General features: G+C 41.3%; 1 protein-coding gene across 1 annotated transcript in view; it reads left to right on the top strand.

Annotated features, from left to right (window-relative positions):
* Positions 1-2,487: 2,487 nt before the first annotated feature.
* The window catches only part of CAPN13 (calpain 13), a 108,301-nt gene continuing 91,427 nt past the window's right edge, over positions 2,488-19,361 (top strand). The window contains exon 1 of the mRNA XM_070799829.1: positions 2,488-3,018. The gene's annotated coding sequence lies outside the window, so the exon portion shown is untranslated. The remainder of the gene's footprint in view (positions 3,019-19,361) is intronic.

The following is a 19,361-nucleotide window of genomic DNA, read 5'->3' on the forward strand; positions in this document are numbered from 1 at the left end:
ACAGGCTTAGCATTAAGTGTGTGTGTATGCGGGTCATTCATGTCTGATTCTCTGCAACCCCATGGACTGTAGCCTGCCAGGGTCCTCTGTCCATGGGATTCTCCAGGCAAGAATACTGGAGTGGGTTGCCATTTCCCTCTCCTTGCATTAAGTAGCTTGTCCAAAATTCCACGATAAGCAAGTGATTGTGCCAGGACATTTCAGTTTGAAAACTTGAGTGTTTATGATAGAGACAGAGTAAAGAGACAAAATAGGTGATTACATAGTTTATCCCACTAGGGGATTGTAAGTACAAAATATATGGGAAACCCCTGTAAGTTAATGATTATTCAAGAAAGCAGAATTACTTAACCACAAAGCCAAGCACGCTTGCTTAGCAACAAAACCATGTGACAGAAGCATGAGGCATGCCCCCAGACAATAAAACAGTGGAGGCAGGAGACCCATATCCTGCCCAGTGAGATAAATAAGTAAATGATCCCTAGGACATACTCTCTGCACACATAAAAAACAATAATTCATGGACCTAGCTTGACCATGTCCCAGGTGGTACAGTGGTAAAGAACCCACCTGCCAATGCAGGAGACACAAGAGACATGGATGGGTTCATCCCTGGGTCAGGAAGATCCCCTGGAGGAGGAAACGACAACGCACTCCAGTATTCTTGCCTGGAAAATTCCATAAACACATGAGCCTGGTGGGCTACAGTCCATGGGGTCACCAAGAGTCAGACATGGCTGAGTACACACACACACTTGACCATGAAGGGACAAGAAAACTCCCCTGCTCAGCTTGGAGGAGGAGCTGATGATGGCAGCATGATGTCTACTCAAGAAAGACAAGGAAGTTCTCCCTGCCACCCCTCCATTTTTCCTTTGATTACAAATCTGTAGCCCAATAAGTTCCCAGGGTGTGGCATCTCTCACCTGCCCATTTGTAAAACTCACAAGCATCCTATTCTAATAAATCACTTCTTACCCATCACTTTTCCTCTCGCTGAATTCTTTTCTGCACTGAAACATAAAGAACTCTGGTACCAGAGCTCTTCAGAACCTCCCCTCTCCAGGAAATACCAACTAACCAGTTTCATTTATAATGCTTCTCTTGAAGATATTGTTAGATTTGTCACCTATTGCTCTGAGTCTAAGAATATGACTTGCCTGATTCATACAGAGTGCAGCCCACAGCGCAGCACTAAAGCTGGGTGAGCTTGTACTTTACACTTCTTAGCACTAAGAAAAATCATCTCATTTTGTTGACTTTTTCCACCCACAGAGGAATGTAAAAACCCATGAAATCTGTGAGATGAGCCATTTGATTACATGGCAAATACTCTGTATACCTGTTTGCCCCACCACAATAGTCTCCTTTGTCATATTTTATAGGGACTTTTGATTTAATCCCTTAAATCAACTCTGAATTTGTTTTCTTAAAAGAGGAAGAGGATAGAGCTTATCAAAATGCACAGGACTGGGAATAGTTGACCTTGAGGCTCTCCTGGAGGATAGTGATGGGAAGGAGATCCCCAAGCGGGCTTTGGGGTGCTGGTAATGTCGGCCCTTAACGTGTCTGTGGGTGATTTGGGTTTCACTTCATCCAAGGTCCTCAAGCTGTCCACCTGGGATTTGTACTTTCTCACCATGCTCACCCCTGCCTGGACCACTTCACCACCTTCTTCTCTTGGCAAACACTCCACTACCCATCACTCCTTAGCAGGGCCTCCTGCATCTCATCAGCAGAAATAAGTTTTCCTTCTTTTATATTGTGAGTGAAAAATACTGCCAGCCATGTCAGTAGACAAAGGGTGTTGCAGTCATCAGCCACTACAAAAGCCCTGGATGGATGGACAGGAACAGGCCTGCCCACTGCCAAGGACCTCGGACATTGCGGCCACCCCCAACAGCGCACCCTGAGGGGACTCAGGCTGAGAAAGAAGAGGATACTGGCCATAGATAGCTGAGGTGCATATCAAAGGAATGAGTCCAGTGAGCCTGGACTCTTGCGTCTTCCCATAAACAGAAAAGTGCCAAATTCCTTAACTTGAGATACGTGATTTTCTTTCCTAAACGGTAACCTTTTGATGTTCCAACGAACCTGGTCTTTGTTACAAAAACTCCTATAAATCCTGGTTCCTCCCTTACCTCTTTGGAGCAGTCCCTCAGAGCTATCTGAGAGGCTGCCTCTCAGGCCTGAAGTCCTAAGAATTCTCAACTTCTAGGCTGTGCATTTTTTTTTTCAATCAAGGCCTACAACATGAGTGGGCCATGCTATCAGGGGTCTGGAGTCAGGAAGTGCCTGCCTTACACGCTTCATCCCTTTCTCCACCATCCATTAAGCACGAATGATGCAGAGACCTTCCCCGGGTCTCTCCACGCCCAGGGTTCATCGAGTCTGCCATTTATATTTGTCAAAAGGAGATGCTCTTCTGGCACAAAGCCCATGTGGTGTGACTTACTTTGAGTAGTTAGTTGCTCTTGATGTGTGACACCTGGTGAAGGCACTTGGGATGTGAGAAAGAGGCACCAAGGAAGGGCATTTCCCTCTTCCTCAGCCCTTCCTCTGAAGGAAAAGTCCCTGAAGTTAAAACAAAGCAACTGAATTATTTGGAAACCTCGGATGACCACAAATCAGGCAGCCAAGAAATCGAAAGCTCGGGACTCCAGGAAGTGAAATGGGATCAGGTGGAGACTGGCTTGGGGGAAGATCTGCAGTTCAATCCAATATCTTCTCTCCAGGTCCCAGGATGGAGTCACTGTTTAACTAAGGTGGGGCGGTGTCTGCCATGCCCATATAAGGAAGAGCCCAAGGGGAAGAAGCAAGCAGACATCCAGGCAGTTGACCGTCAGCCAACTGTTTCTGCAAAGGAACTGCCACTGTGCCACCACCAGTATCCTCCATTACTCTCTATCCTGCAGAGCGGCTGCAGCCAAGCTGGTGGGACCCACCTAGTCCCAACTTGGCTCCCTGTGGGGGAATCCTGCTGACCAGGCTGCATCAATACACCTGTCTTCAAAACAGGTAGGGTGTGAGAGGTGACTTCTCAGGACTTTGGACCAAGAAAGCACTCCAAACTTTAGTAAGCATATAAATGTTTCAGAGACTGTCTTAATTCTGTAGCTTCGAAATTTCCACCCCCAGAGATATGGATTCAGTAGCTCAAAAAAGCAGGTGTCTGTGATGCAAAGGGTCCAAGTACAAGTTTTAAGAAAAACTAGGGCAAAGGGTGAGTTGACTCCCTAAATGAAGATAACCTCAACTTTGCCCGTTTCATACAGTGAGAGGATCTCTTAATCGGCAAGCCACCTTTGCTTTCTGCTCATTCAGTCACAACCTGGAGGGCTACATTATCATCAGGGATACCCTGATGGCAGGAACCATGCCTTTGTTTACCACTGTATACTTTCTGACATACAGGATAAGCAAAATTACTTGTCTTTTCAAAAAAAATAGCTCTTGGTTTCATTGATGCCTTCTATCATCTTTTTGATCTGTTTTATTTATTTCCTCTCTAATCATTTCCTTCCCTCCGCTGACTTTGGGTTTTGTTTGTGCTTTTCCTAATTCTTTTAGGTGGTAAGTTAGGTTGTTTCAGATGTTCTTGTTTCTTGAGGAAGCCTGTATCACTATGAACTTTCCTCTTAGAAGTGCTTTTGCTACATCCTGTAGATTTTTTGAAGGGTTGTGCTTTCATTTTCATTTTGTCTTGAGGTATTTTCTGATTTCCTCTTTGACTTCTTCATTGGTAGTATTCAGTGAGTGATTCCCTGGAAAGAATGCTTTAGAAGAAAGGGTGCTAGTGAGAAATATACAGATTAATGACCCACCTACTGACCCTGATGGTTAACTCTGTGTCTAGCTCTGTACTTGATCCTCACATGTGTGATTTCTAATGCTATCATTTGGGCATGTTATATAACCTCTCTGGGTCCCAGTTTCCTCATCATTAAAATGTAAGATGTATAGAACAGTCTTTTGGACTCTGTGGGAGAGGGTGAGGGTGGGATGATTTGGGAGAATGGCATTGAAACATGTATAATATATGTGAAACGAATCACCAGTCCAGGTTCGATGCATGATATAGGATGCTCAGGGCTGGTGCACTGGGATGACCCAGAGGGATGGTATGGGGAGGGATTTGGGAGAGGGGTTCAGGATGGGGAACATGTGTACACCCGTGGTGGATTCATGTTGATGTATGGCAAAACCAATACAATATTGTAAAGTAATTTGACTCCAATTAAAATAAATTTATTTAAAAAAAAAAAAATGTAACAGTAGTGTATGCTTCACACAAGCATACACTTTTATTGAAAAGATTAAATGAGATAATATATGTAAAGTACTTAGATAATATATATAAAGTACCTGGCACATGATAAGCGCTCAAAATATTCTAGTTATTACTGTTGATATTATTCTATCCTGGGTTCTCTACAAAACAAAGCTTGAGGCAAAGCTTGAATGCTAATGCCTCATTGGGAGGTGCAATCCCAGGGCAGCAAAAGTGAAGGAAATAACAAATGAGGAGAGGAGGATGGGAAGCAATACAAGGTGATGTATCACCCACGTCCCTTCACAAAAAGAAATAGCTACTTGGCTAAAGCAGGACACCTACAACTAGTTTTGCAAAAATGCTGGGTCTTGGAATAATCCACAGGAGAGATGTTAGAGAGGAAATTTACATGTAGGCTCCCTTCTGTCTTCCATCTCTCATTGCTTAAAGTTTGCCCCATGGGGAATTAATGCTTCTGAACCTCTGGCTTGTGCATCTGGCCCCTTGGCAGTCACTGGGAAATCCAGATCCTACTCCTTGAGGTTTGGCACCTCACCTCAGTCCGGAAGAGGTGAGAAGAGCCTCTTCTTTGCCCAGAGTCAAAGAAAACCCTCAAAAGAGAGATAAGGGTCCCAGAGACAGTTGAGACCAAGAGGACCTGAGACTGCACATAAGGTTCCTGCCCACTGGGAAGCGAGCCGTCTGGAGTGACCTGGGGAGGATGGGTTGGAGATAGTAACTCTTAAAATCAGATAATCATTTGATACATGACGGGCCCCAACTTCCTAAATCTCCCGAATGTGCTTTAGAAGGAGTTTAAATTAGTAAGTGGGAAGTGTATCCTCTCTTTATGGATGGAGGAAGAACCGTGCCCAGAAATCCGTGATCATACTGAATGTTACACAGTGTTTCTGGGACACATGTAATTATAGAACCCAGGAAGAAGGCTCTGCCATGTCCTCAGAATACATCGACAAGCTACTTGGGAACTTTCTAGGCCTCTTCTGTATTGAGTAACACGTCAAAGCATTTGGGAGATGGGAAGGAGAAGCGTTTCATGCGAAGATGTTTGGATTTTCTGTGTTTGCACGTGATGAACTTAACTGAAAGGAATGCTGTATTCCAGTTTCACTGCCTGCCCAACAGTATCAAGGAGTGTGCATAGAACATTCTCACTTCCAGAAACACAGAACGTTACCGCTGAAAAGCACTTCAGAGAGTAAGTCCAACTTGCTCAGTGTTCCAAACGGTGAAAGGGAGGCCAGAGAAGAGGCACGGCTCATGGACTTAATGGAGTGGCTCAGACTCCTTGCTGCCTGGCAAGGGCTCTCCTTGTTAACCCACAGGGTGCCCTGGGAGGGACCCATCAGCCATGAGTCCCTGAAGAGGCTGGGTCCACATGGCGAGGCCACCTGCTAGAGAGCACAGTGGGGTTGCCCCATCCATGAGCCACACCAGTGGTTTCTGCTTTCTGCCACTCTTGTGCCAGGCTGTTCATCTCCTTGGCAGTCAGCCCAGCGTTGAACCCAGAGTCACTGGCAGACGATGGATAGTTCTATTCTGAGTACTCACTTCTCTGGCACCTGGTCCCCATCTGGGGTGCTGCAATGCTCTGTAAATCTAAAGCCATGTGAAGGCTTCTCTCATCACTCCCTCTCCCGAGGCCCTTGGATTAGAGATTATCTCAGCTCCAACAGAACAGAAAATAAAGATACCCCTCAGCAGGGCCCATGACAAGCTTTGCTTCCAGGCCAAAGCACCAGCCTTGAAGCTGGGAGCCAGACAGCCATCTACTCCCCATGCAGCCCAGACACCTCTTGTCTGATCTTAAGCCTCAGTTTCCCCTTCTGCAGAGAGCCCTGGATAGTCTTCCTCTGAGGCTTGCCTTTCCAGGGACCAGAAGCCTCCATTCACAGCTTCCAGGCCATTAAGGCAAGGAACGCCGCTGAGACGATTCTGAAGCCGGGGAGCCACCCAGGTAAAGCCCTGGTCTAGGTGTTAAGTTCCATTTTAAAGCTCGAAATTTATGTTCATTCTCACCTTCTCACAGTCTCATATCCACTCTCCTTGAGAAATAGTCATGTGCCCTCCCCACTCACAGTGAATTTACCTCTGCCCCAAGTCCCCTCTCCCTCCTTCTCTCCCCGCCATCTTTGTTCTTTCTCTCCAACCCTTCTCCCCACCCTCTCTCTCCCGAGGTGTGCGAGGTGGCGCACAGCTGAGAGTGGTTTGCACGGGGCTCTTTTCCACCGGAGAGCAGTTAAGTGCCTTATTTTCCCCACTCGGGTGGCTAAATTATTCTCGATGTGTTAAACAGTGTAATTAAACACATACACACGCGAGTGCGCCGGGCCCCTCCCCCCTCTCTTCCTTGCTCCCTGTCAGCAGAGAGCACAGTCAGTCCCAGCCTTCAAGCTCTGTTAGTTTTAATTTGAGTTGTGGAATTAGTAATGGGTTTTGCCGGAACACTGTTGTGGGAAATAGATCGCTCCTCATGCGGGGTGTGGGCACCATTTCAAATGAGTATTTGTTAAGAGAAAAACCGTCCCTTGTCGTGTTCTGCTACATTACATCAGATATATTTCCACTGTTCTGGAAAAAAACACGAGCTAGGAAAGAGCTGTGTGCAGCCCTCCCGGCAGGGAACAGCTGAACGCTGCTTCCGGTTTCTTAGTGGATTGAGAACAAAATGCAAACAGCATCCCTCTTGGTGGCTGAGATGTGCTAAGCTCAGGCCGGAGGCCAGGTCACCAGGGCCAGCCCTGCACCTGTCACTATGAGGTCTGTCCTGTCCTATCACTGACAGGAGGGAACTCGGTGGTTTAGTGGCAAAAATACAATGTTGAAGACAAGCAGTTGAGTGCAGAGAACCTCTGCAGGTCAAAGTGAAAGGATCTGCCCAATTCAGGGCTACTTCTGCACCCCTGTTTTATAATCATCCAACCTCATCTTGACTGTCTCCACTTACGGGTGCTCAGGCCCTCCTGGTTCTGTGGTCATCGCTGCCATTACCCTCTTACCCTTGACTCTGTCTAATAAGACAGGTGCTAGCCATGTGTGTGGGTATTTAAATATAAATTCAGTTCAGTTCAGTCGCTCAGTCATGTCTGACTCTTTGTGACCCCATGGACTATGGCACACCAGGCTTCCCTGTCCATCACCAGCTCCCCGAGCTTGATCAAACTCATGTTCATCGAGTTAGTGATGCCATCCAACCATCTCATCCTCTGTCGTCCCCTTCTCCTCCTGCCTTCAATCTTTCCCAGCATCAGGGTCTTCTGCAATGAGTCACTTCTTAGCATCAGGTGGCCAAAGTATTAGAGCTTCAGCTCCAGCATCAGTCCTTCCAATGAATATTCAGGACTGATTTCCTTTAATTAATTAAATTAATTTAAACTTAAAATTCAGTTCATTCGTTGCATTTGCCATATTTTAAATGTTCAAAAGCCACATGTATCTAGTGGCTACTCTGTTGGACTCAACTCTGGGGACCTGGGAAGGCCTACTGTTAGAAGTCCAGGAGTAACTGGCCAATGCCTGAGGTGCCCCTTCCTGTCACAGGGTAGGGCGGTGGGTACCTGAGGAGATCCTGGTGGTGATGGTCACAAGATCTACCTACCTAGTTGTCGTTATGTTCCATGCCAAGCCCTTTACAAGAAACTTCTCATTTAATACCCACCTACTGTTAAAAGGCTGGTTTTATTGCCACCACCTCCAGTCCATTTTATATGTAAGAAAAGGAGGCTCAGAGATATTAAGGACACTGCTTAGTCATTAAGCAATATCTGGATTCAAACCAAAGTTTCAACCTGATTCCACATGCTCTTGACTACTATTCCACGATGTCTTTTTTTTTTTTTTTTTTTTCTTTAAGAGATAGGGCAAAGCCCAGTTTTCTAAAAGGGAGTATTGGGAGTTAGAGAAGCAACAAAGGTTCCACCTGTGGGACCAGAGATTGTTAAATCTGTGCTCTCTAAGACCAGGATTATTCTAGAGGGCTGGGGATTAGGACTACAGGGCTGGATCTGACAGTCACTGTAAATCGTTCAGTCTTTCTCCCAATAGATATTCTTAGATTTCTAACTTCCCAGGAATTAATCTCTAGATTCCTTGTGTACTTAGCTGATGGCAAGTTTGTGCCAATTAGAAAAAGTCATCACCTTTTCTGGGTGGATATAACTGCATACTAGGAAACCATCCTTGCAAGCAGACTGCTTCCTCCCTGGCAAGGTACCCTCTGCTACTCTCTTTGGATACCATTGAAGATGTTGATGTTTCTCTTAAAGTGTGGCCCCCAGAACTGAACACAGAGGGTTAGATGGCCATGAGAAGCTTTGATTAGGGGGCTGGAGGTGTCCTTTCCAAAGCAACCCCTTACTACTGTGACAGCAGTTCAGATTGTATCCAATCTTTTACCACATTTAAAACAGGAAGTCAAGTAAAGCACACAAAATAATTCTGAAATGAAATTTAACCGAGGCAGAGCCCACTCACTATTTACTTGCAATTAACTTTAAAATGTGAAGACAGCTTTGTAGTTTCATTGGTTATATTCCATCTTCTCGATTTTGAGGTCCTTTAGAATTTTGTTTCTGCCATCTGCCTGGTTAATTGTAATGTTTTCTTTCTATCATTAGAAATGATGAAAGTGTTGAAAAGTATTTTCCTTTTCACTTCAACAGCTTCATCCAGGACCAAGATAAAAATGTTAGTGCAAGGGACAGAGTTTTGTGACTATTACAGTATGATGATTCCAAGATAATCTGAAATCATTCATCTGTGATTTCTGGTTCAAACTGTGAATTATATTTATTATATTTTACTTTACTGTGCTATACTGCACTGTACTTCTATATAATACTACAGGATACATACAACCTACTCAGTCTAGCTTGATTTTACCATCTTGTATATAAGGAATAAAGGATTATTTTTATTGGACAATTTTTTAAAATCAATATATTTTATCTATCTATATGTGTATAAATCAATCATAAACATATGACCATATATATGGTATTCTCCTATTATTCTAAAATTGGAAGTCTATTGTTAGAATAAAAGAAAAAAGAAAAAGAGCAAGAAAGTTAAATGATTAATTTTGGTAAGGCTCTATTTGCCTCTAGAAAAACATGCACCATTTCCTAAGTACTCAAAGTGTTTCTTTACAAGTTCATTTCATCATTTTGCTATGAATATCATAGTACTTCTTTACAAGTTCATTTCAGAGTTTTGCTGTGAATATCATACTTCTTAAAAACATTATTATAGGGCCATAAAAATTTTTAATCAATACTTTGGGGAATGAATGTGTAAATTACTAATGAACTTCCTGTTTTTAAAAAGAGAAACTCTCACAAAGTTTCTTAAATTAAGTTCCCATAAGAATTAACATATGGCTCAATTAAAAAAAAACTAAATTTCTAAGCAAAGATTCATAACATGTTTATATTTGTATACAATGAATATCTCTGTTCATCCAAAGACATTATAAAGGAGGTAAAAAAAAAAAAATAAACCACCAACTGGGAGAAGACGTTTGCAACACATATGACCGACAAAATAGAAATATCCAGAGTAAATAAAGAATCCTCCAAGTCCATAAGAAAAATATAACTTACAGACAAATAGGCATAGATGTGAATATTCATCTCATACAAGAGGGAGTACAAGAATAAACATATTGAAAGATGCTTGGTCTACCAGTAATTTCAGGGAAATATAAATTAAGACTGCAAGGGGTTGCCATTTTGCTCCCACCAGATGGATACAAATAAGAATCCTGCCAATATGCAGCATTAATGAGGAGATAGAGCAACAGGAACTCTTTTACATCACTGGTGAGATTATAAATTGTTAACAACCTTAGAAAATACTGAGACATATGTAGTAAAGTTGAATATATGCAAAAGTGAAACCCAGAAATCCCACTCAGTAGACATATCATTTCACATGTGCACCAATAGTATGTTAAAGTTCCAGCCATTCCATTTTGCCTCACCAATACTTAGTATAGTCAATATTTTTAATTTTAGTCTTTCTACCACATGTTTGGTGGTATCTCATTGTGCTGTTAATGTCCATTTAACTGACAAGATGTGGAACGTTTTTCATATTGGTCCTTGCCTGTTTTTGTATACTTCTTGGTAAAATGTCTGATCAAATCTTTTGATCATTTTGAATGGATTATCTTCTTTTTATTATTTATGAGTTCTTTATATATTCAGAGTGCCTGATGAACTATGGACAAAGATTCGTGACATTGTACAAGAGACAGGGATCAAAACCATCCTCAAGAAAAAGAAATGCAAAAAAGCAAAATGGCTCTCTGAGGAGGCCTTACAAATAGATGTGACAATAAGAGAAGCAAAAAGCAAAGGAGAAAAGGAAAGATATACCCATTTGAATGCACAGTTCCAAAGAATAGCAAGGAGAGATAAGAAAGCCTTCCTCAGTGATCAATGCAAAGAAATAGAGGAAAACAATAGACTAGGAAAGACTAGAGATCTCTTCAAGAAAATTAGAGATACCAAGGGAACATTTCATGCAAAGATGGGCTCAATAAAGGACAGAAATGGTATGGACCTAATAGAAGCAGAAGATATTAAGATGTGGCAAGAATACACAGAAGAACTGTACAAAAAAGATCTTCACGACCAAGATAATCACGATGGTGTGATCACTCACCTAGAGCCAGACATCCTAGAATGTGAAGTCAAGTGGGCCTTAGGAAGTATCACTACGAACAAAGCTAGTGGAGGTGATAGAATTCCAGTTGAGCTATTTCAAATCCTAAAAGATGATGCTGTGAAAGGGCTGCACTCAATATGTCAGCAAATTTGGAAAACTCAGCAGTGGCCACAGGACTGGAAAAGGCCAGTTTTCATTCCAATCCCAAAGAAAGGCAATGCCAAAGAATGTTCAAACTACCACACAATTGCACTCATCTCACACGCTAGTAAAGTAATGCTCAAAATTCTCCAAGCCAGGCTTCAGCAATATGTGAACCATGAACTTCCAGATGTTTAAGCTGTTTTAAAAAAGACAGAGGAACCAGAGATCAAATTGCCAACATCCGCTGGATCATGGAAAAAGCAAGAGAGTTCCAGAAAAACATCTATTTCTGCTTTATTGACTATGCCAAAGCCTTTGACCGTGTGGATCACAATAGACTGTGGAAAATTCTGAAAGAGATGGGAATACCAGACCACTTGACCTGCTTCTTGAGAAACCTATATGCAGGTCAGGAAGCAACAGTTAGAACTGGACATGGAACAACAGACTGGTTCCAAGTAGGAAAAGGAGTACGTCAAGGCTGTATACTGTCACCCTGCTTATTTAACTTCTATGCAGAGTACATCATGAGAAACGCTGGGCTGGAGGAAGCACAAGCTGGAATCAAGATTGCCGGGAGAAATATTAATAACCTCAGATATGCAGATGACACTACCCTTATGGCAGAAAGTGAAGAGGAACTAAAGAGCCTCTTGATGAAAGTGAAAGAGGAGAGTGAAAAAGTTGGCTTAAAGCTCAACATTCAGAAAACTAAGATCATGGCATCAGGTCCCGTCACTTCATGGCAAATAGATGGAAAAACAGTGGAAACAGTGTCAGACTATTTTGGGGGGCTCCAAAATCACTGCAGATGGTGATTGCAGCCATGAAATTAAAAGACACTTACTCCTTGGAAGAAAAGCTATGACCAACCTAGATAGCATATTAAAAAGCAGAGACATTACTTTGTCAACAAAGGTCCATCTAGTCAAGGCTATGGCTTTTCTAGTCATGTATGGATGTAAGAGTTGGACTATAAAGAAAGCTGAGCACCAAAGAATTGATGCTTTTAAACTGTGGTGTTGGAGAAGACCCTTGAGAGTCACTTGGACTGCAAGGAGATCTAACCAGTCCATCCTAAAGGAAACCAGTCCTGGATGTTCATTGGAAAGACTGAGGTTGAAGCTGAAACTCCAATATTTTGGCCACCTGATGTGAAGAGCTGACTCATTTGAAAAGACCCTGATGTTGGGAAAGATTGAAGGCAGGAGGACAAGGGGACGACAGAGGATGATACGGTTAGATGGCATCACTGACTCAATGGACATGAGTTTGGGTAAACTCTGGGAGTTGGTGATGGACAGGGAGGCCTGGCTTGCTGTGGTTCATGGAGTTGCAAAGAGTCAGACACAACTGAGCGACTGAACTGAACTGAACTGATACGAGTCCTTTGCCTAACATATGTGCTTCATATGAATATTTTTCTCCTGGTCATGGTTTGCATTTTTGTTAATGGTGTCTTTTACACTTCTGATTAAGTTTTATTTATCCATTTTTTTCTTGTAAGGCTCATATTTTTGTGTATAAAAGACCCCAAGATTGCAAATATTTTCTATATTTTCTTCCAAAATACCTTTGTGATCCTTTTGATTGGATTTTGTGTGTATTGTATGAAGGAAGGGTTTGTGTTTACTTTTTTTTCCCAAGTGAATATCTTGTTGCTCTAGCATCCATTTTTGAAATACATTTCTGTCCCCGTTGAATTGCTTTGGAATCTGGACAAAAATTAATTGACCACATATGTTTTGGTCTATTTCTGGATTCTCTACTCTGCCACATTGATCTATTCATCTGTCTTTTTGCCAATACTGTATCTTTATAACAAGTTCTGAAGTTAAGTTGGCTAAATCCTCCAGTGTTTTCCTTTTTAAAAATTCTTTGGTTATTCTAGGCCTTTTGTGTTTAGATACAAATTTTAGAATAGGCTTATTAATCTCTAAAAAAAGAGCATGCTAGAATTTCAGTTGGGATTTTATTGAATCTTTTGGAAGAACTGTAATACTTAGCCATCTAATCAATGAACCTGATCTATCTTTCTGTTATTTAGGTCTTATTTAATTTCTTGTCATAATATTTTGTAATTTTGATATGGAGAACTTGGATGTCTTAAGTTAAATTTTTTCCCAAGCATATATAATAAAATATTACTATTTTCCTATTGTTTGCAGCTTGTATCTGTGATCTCAAATTCAATTATTAATTCTAATAGCTATTTTGTAGATTTTGTTTCTGAAATCCAAATATCAAATAGGGGTCATTTTTTTCTTCTTTCTGATCTTTTTTTTCTTTCCAATCTTTTTGCTTTTTATTTTCTTACTGAATTGGCAAGGACCTCTGGTACAATGTTAACTAAAAGTGGTGACACAAACAAAAGCCCAGGTCCAGATGGCTTCACAGCTGAATTCTACCAAAAATTTAGAGAAGAGCTAACACCTATCCTACTCAAACTCTTCCAGAAAATTGCAGAGGAAGGTAAACTTCCAAACTTATTCTATGAGGCCACCATCACCCTAATACCAAAACCTGACAAAGATGCCACAGAAAAAGAAAACTACAGGCCAATATCACTGATGAACATAGATAAAAAAAATCCTTAACAAAATTCTAGCAATCAGAATCCAACAACACATTAAAAAGGTCATATACCATGACTAATGGGCTTTATCCCAGGGATGCAAGGATTCTTCAATATCTGCAAATCAATCAATGTAATTCACCACATTAACAAATTGAAAAATAAAAGCCATATGATTATCTCAATAGATGCAGAGAAAGCCTTTGACAAAAGTCAACATCCATTTATGATAAAAACTCTCCAGAAAGCAGGAATAGAAGGAACATACCTCACCATAATAAAAGCTATATATGACAAACCCTGAAGGAAAGTTATGACCAACCTAGATAGCATATTCAAAAGCAGAGACATTACTTTGCCAACAAAGGTCTGTCTAGTCAAGGCTATGGTTTTTCCTGTGGTCATGTATGGATGTGAGAATTGGACTGTGAAGAAGGCTGAGTGCCGAAGATTTGATGCTTTTGAAGTGTGGTGTTGGAGAAGACTCTTGAGAGTCCCTTGGACTGCAAGGAGATCCAACCAGTCCATTCTGAAGGAGATCAGCCCTGGGATTTCTTTGGAAGGAATGACGCTAAAGCTGAAACTCCAGTACTTTGGCCACCTCATGCAAAGAGTTGACTCATTGGAAAAGACTCTGATGCTGAGAGGGATTGGGGGCAGGAGGAGAAGGGGACGACAGAGGATGAGATGGCTGGATGGCATCACTGACTCGATGGACGTGAGTCTCAGTGAACTCCGGGAGTTGGTGATGGACAGGGAGGCCTGACGTGCTGCGATTCATTGGGGTCGCAAAGAGTCGGACACGACTGAGCGACTGATCTGATCTGATCTGATGACAAACCCACAGCAAACATTATCCTCAATGGTGAAAAATTGAAAGCATTTCCCTAAAGTCAGGAACAAGACAAGGGTGCCCACTTTCACCACTACTATTCAACATAGTTTTGGAAGTTTTGGCCACAGCAATCAGAGCAGAAAAAGAAATAAAAGGAATCCAAATTGGAAAAGAAGAAGTAAAACTCTCCGTTTGCAGATGACATGATCCTCTACATAGAAAACCCTAAAGACTCCACCAGAAAATTACTAGAACTAATCAATGAATATAGTAAAGTTGCAGGATATAAAATCAACACACAGAAATCTCTTGCATTCCTATACACTAATAATGAGAAAATAGAAAGAGAAATTAAGGAAACAATTCCATTCACCACTGCAACCAAAAGAATAAAATACTTAGGAATATATCTACCTAAAGAAACTAAAGACCTACATATGCTGCTGCTGCTAAGTCGCTTCAGTCGTGTTCTACTCTGTGCGACCCCATAGACGGAAGCCCACTAGGCTCCCCCGTCCCTGGGATTCTCTAGGCAAGAACACTGGAGTGGGTTGCCATTTCCTTCTCCAATGCATGAAAGTGAAAAGTGAAAGTGAAGTTGCTCAGTCGTGTCCGACTCTTAGCGACCCCATGGACTGCAGCCTACCAGGCTCCACCGTCCATGGGATTTTCCAGGCAAGAGTATAGAAAACTATAAAACACTGGTGAAAGAAATCAAAGAGGACACTAATAGATGGAGAAATATACCATGTTCATGGATCGGAAGAATCAATATAGTGAAAATGAGCATAGTACCCAAAGCAATCCCTATCAAGCTACCAATGGTGTTTTTCACAGAGCTAGAACAAATAATTTCACAATTTGTATGGAAATACAAAAAACCTCGAATAGCCAAAGTAATCTTGAGAAAAAAGAATGGAACTGGAGGAATCAACCTGCCTGACTTAAGGCTCTACTACAAAGCCACAGTCATCAAAACAGTATGGTACTGGCACAGAGACAGAAATATAGATCAATGGAACAGAATAGAAAGCCCAGAGATAAATCCACACACCTATGGACACCTTATCTTTGACAAAGTAGGCAAGAATATACAATGGAGTAAAGACAATCTCTTTAACAAGTGGTGCTGGGAAAACTGGTCAACCACTTGTAAAAGAATGAAACCACAACACTTTCTAACACCATACACAAAAATAAACTCAAAATGGATTAAAGATCTAAATGTAAGACCAGAAACTATAAAACTCCTAGAGGAGAACATAGGTAAAACTCTCTGACATAAGTCACAGCAGGATCCTCTATGACCCACCTCCCAGAATACTGGAAATAGAAGCAAAAATAAACAAATGGGACCTAATTAAAATTAAAAGCTTCTGCACAACAAAGGAAACTATTAGCAAGGTGAAAAGACAGCCTTCAGAATGGGAGAAAATAATAACAAATGAAGCAACTGACAAACAACTCATCTCAAAAATATGCAAGCAACTCCTGCAGCTCAATTCCAGGAAAATAAACGACCCAATCAAAAAATGGGCCAAAGAACTAAATAGACATTTCTCCAAAGAAGACATACAGATGGCTAACAAACACGTGAAAAGATGCTCAATATCACTCATTATCAGAGAAATGCAAATCAAAACCACAATAAGGTACCATTTCATGCCAGTCAGAATGGCTGCTATCCAAAAAAGTCTACAAGCAATAAATGCTGGAGAGGGTGTGGAGAAAAGGGAACCCTCTTACACTGTTGGTGGGAATGCAAACTAGTACATCCAGTATGGAGAATAGTGTGGAGATTCCTTAAAAAACTGGAAATAGAACAGCCTTATGACCCAGCAATCCCACTGCTGGGCATACACACTGAGGAATCCAGAATTGAAAGAGACACGTGTACCCCAGTGTTCATCACAGCACTGTTTATAATAGCCAGGACATGGAAGCAACCTAGATGTCCATCAGCAGATGAGTGCATAAGAAAGCTGTGGTACATATACACAATGGAGTATTACTCAGCCATTAAAAAGAATACATTTGAATCAGTTCTAATGAGGTGGATGAGACTGGAGCCTATTATACAGAGTGAAGTAAGCCAGAAAGAAAAACACCAATACAGTATACTAATGCATATATATGGAATTTAGAAAGGTAACGATAACCTGTATGCAAGACAGCAAAAGAGACTCATATGTATAGAACAGTCTTTTGGACTCTGTGGGAGAGGGAGCGGGTGGGATGATTTGGGAGAATGGCATTGAAACACGTATAATATCATATAAGAAACTAATTGCCAGTCCAGGTTCGATGCAGGATACAGGATGCTTGGGGCTGGTGCACTGGGATGACCCAGAGGGATGGTACAGGGAGGGAGGTGGGAGGGGGGTTCAGGATGGGGAACATGTGTACACCCGTGGCGGATTCATGTTGATGTATGGCAAAACCAATACAATATTGTAAAGTAATTAGCCTCCAATTAAAATAAATAAATTTAAATTAAAAAAAATAAAAGTGGTGACAGTGGGCATCTTTGCCTTGATTGTGATCAAAAGGGAAAAATACACTCTTCCATCATTAAGTATGATTTTAGCTGTAGGTTTTTCATAGATGTCCTTCATCAGTTTGAGGATGTTACCTACTTTTTCTAGGTAACTTTCCTTTGAAAGTTTCTATCATAGGTATATGTTGAATTTTGTGAAATAATTCTAATTCAATTATTGGTTTTCTTTTTAGCCTTTTAATATGGTTAATTACACTGATTTTTTAAAGTGTTAATCCAACCTTACATTCCTAAAATAAATTCAACTTAGTCTTAATGTATTACCCCTTTTTTCTTTTTTACATTGTTGGATTTGGTTTGCTAAAATTTTTAAAGGATCTTTGCCATCTCTGGTCATGAGGGATGCTGATTCATAATTTGATGAGGGGCAGGGTGGGGGTGGATTCCTTTATAAGGCTTGGTTGTCAGTGTTATGCTGTCCTGATAAAATACATTCAGCACTGTTTCCCTTCTCCTTTCATTTCTGAAGAAGTCTATAATCTTAGTGCTATCTTCCATTGACGGTGTAATAGAATTCACTAGTGAAACCACCTAATTCTGGGAGTTTCTTTGGGGGAAAGCTTTTGATAACATATTCAGTTTCTTGATTAGATATAGGGTTATTTAGGTTCTTCTCCAGTCAACTTTGGTAAATTTATATTTTTATTTTATATTTTTCAAGAAATTTATCCATGTCATATAACTTATAAATTTGTTGGCCTTAACTTGCTCATAGTATCTCATCGGTTCAGTTCAGTTCAGTTCAGTCACTCAGTCGTGTCTGACTCTTTGCGACCCCATGAATTGCAGCACGCCTAGATAGCATATTGAAAAGCAGAGACATTACTTTGCCAACAAAGGTCCGTCTTGTCAAGGCTATGGTTTTTCCAGTGGTCATGTATGGATGTGAGAGTTGGACTGTGAAGAAAGCTGAGCGCCGAAGAATTGATGCTTTTGAAGTGTGGTGTTGGAGAAGACTCTTGAGAGTCCCTTGGACTGCAAGGAGATCCAACCAGTCCGTTCTAAAGGAGATCAGCCCTGGGATTTCTTTGGAAGGAATGATGCTAAAGCTGAAACTCCAGTACTTTGGCCACCTCATGTGAAGAGTTGACTCATTGGAAAAGACTCTGATGCTGGGAGGGATTGGGGGCAAGAGGAGAAGGGAACGACAGAGGATGAGATGGCTGGATGGCATCACTGACTCGATGGACGTGAGTCTGAGTGAACTCTGGGAGTTGGTGATGGACAGGGAGGCCTGGCGTGCTGCGATTCATTGGGGTCGCAAAGAGTCGGACACGACTGAGCGACTGAACTGAACTGAGGCTTCCCTGTCCATCACCAACTCCCAGAGTTCACTCAGACTCAGGTCCATTGAGTCAGTGATGCCATCCAGCCATCTCATCCTCTGTTGTCCCCTTCTCCTCCTGCCCCCAATCCCTCCCAGCATCAGAGTCTTTTCCAATGAGTCAACTCTTCACATGAGGTGGCCAAAGTACTAGAGTTTCAGCTTCAGCATCATTCCTTCCAAAGAAATCCCAGGGCTGATCTCCTTCAGAATGGATTGGTTGGATCTCCTTGCAGTCCAAGGGACTCTCAAGAGTCTTCTCCAACACCACAGTTCAAAAGCATCAATTTTTCGGTGCTCAGCTTTCTTCACAGTCTAACTCTCATGTCCATACATGACTACTGGAAAAACCCTAGAGATCTCTAATGTTTGTAAGATCTGTGATGAGAAAGAACTCTTATCAGTGATGATATTGGTGATTTGTGTTCTCCCTCTTTTGTTCCTTCCTCATTTGACTTTGGGTTTGTCAATTCTGTTGATGTTTTCAAAGAAGCAGCTTTTGCTTTGTTCATTTTCTCTACTGTTTTTCTCTTTCATTCATTTCTGCTCTTGTCTTTATTTACTGCCTTCCACTTCTTTGGGGTTTTCTTAATTCCCTTATGATATCACCTTTGACTCAGGATTATTTAGAAATGTGTTTAATTCTGGATATTTGGGGTTTTCTTAATCATTGTTATTAATTTCTAATTTTAATTCTGTTGTGGTTCAAGAATACTCTATGAGATTCTATCCTTGGAAATAATTGTGTTTTATGGCTCAGCATATTGTCTATTTTGGTGATTATGTATCACATGTTTGCAAAGAAAGTATATACTACAGTTTATATGTATAAAGTAGTATATATGTCAATTAGACTGAGATGATGGATTGTGTTATTCAGATATTCTGTTTCACTAATGTTTTTGTCTAGTTTGTCTACTAAATGATGAAAAATGCATGCTGAAATTTCATTATAATTATGGT

Source organism: Bos indicus, chromosome 11, assembly GCF_029378745.1.
Source record: "Bos indicus isolate NIAB-ARS_2022 breed Sahiwal x Tharparkar chromosome 11, NIAB-ARS_B.indTharparkar_mat_pri_1.0, whole genome shotgun sequence".
NCBI lineage: Eukaryota > Metazoa > Chordata > Mammalia > Artiodactyla > Bovidae > Bos > Bos indicus.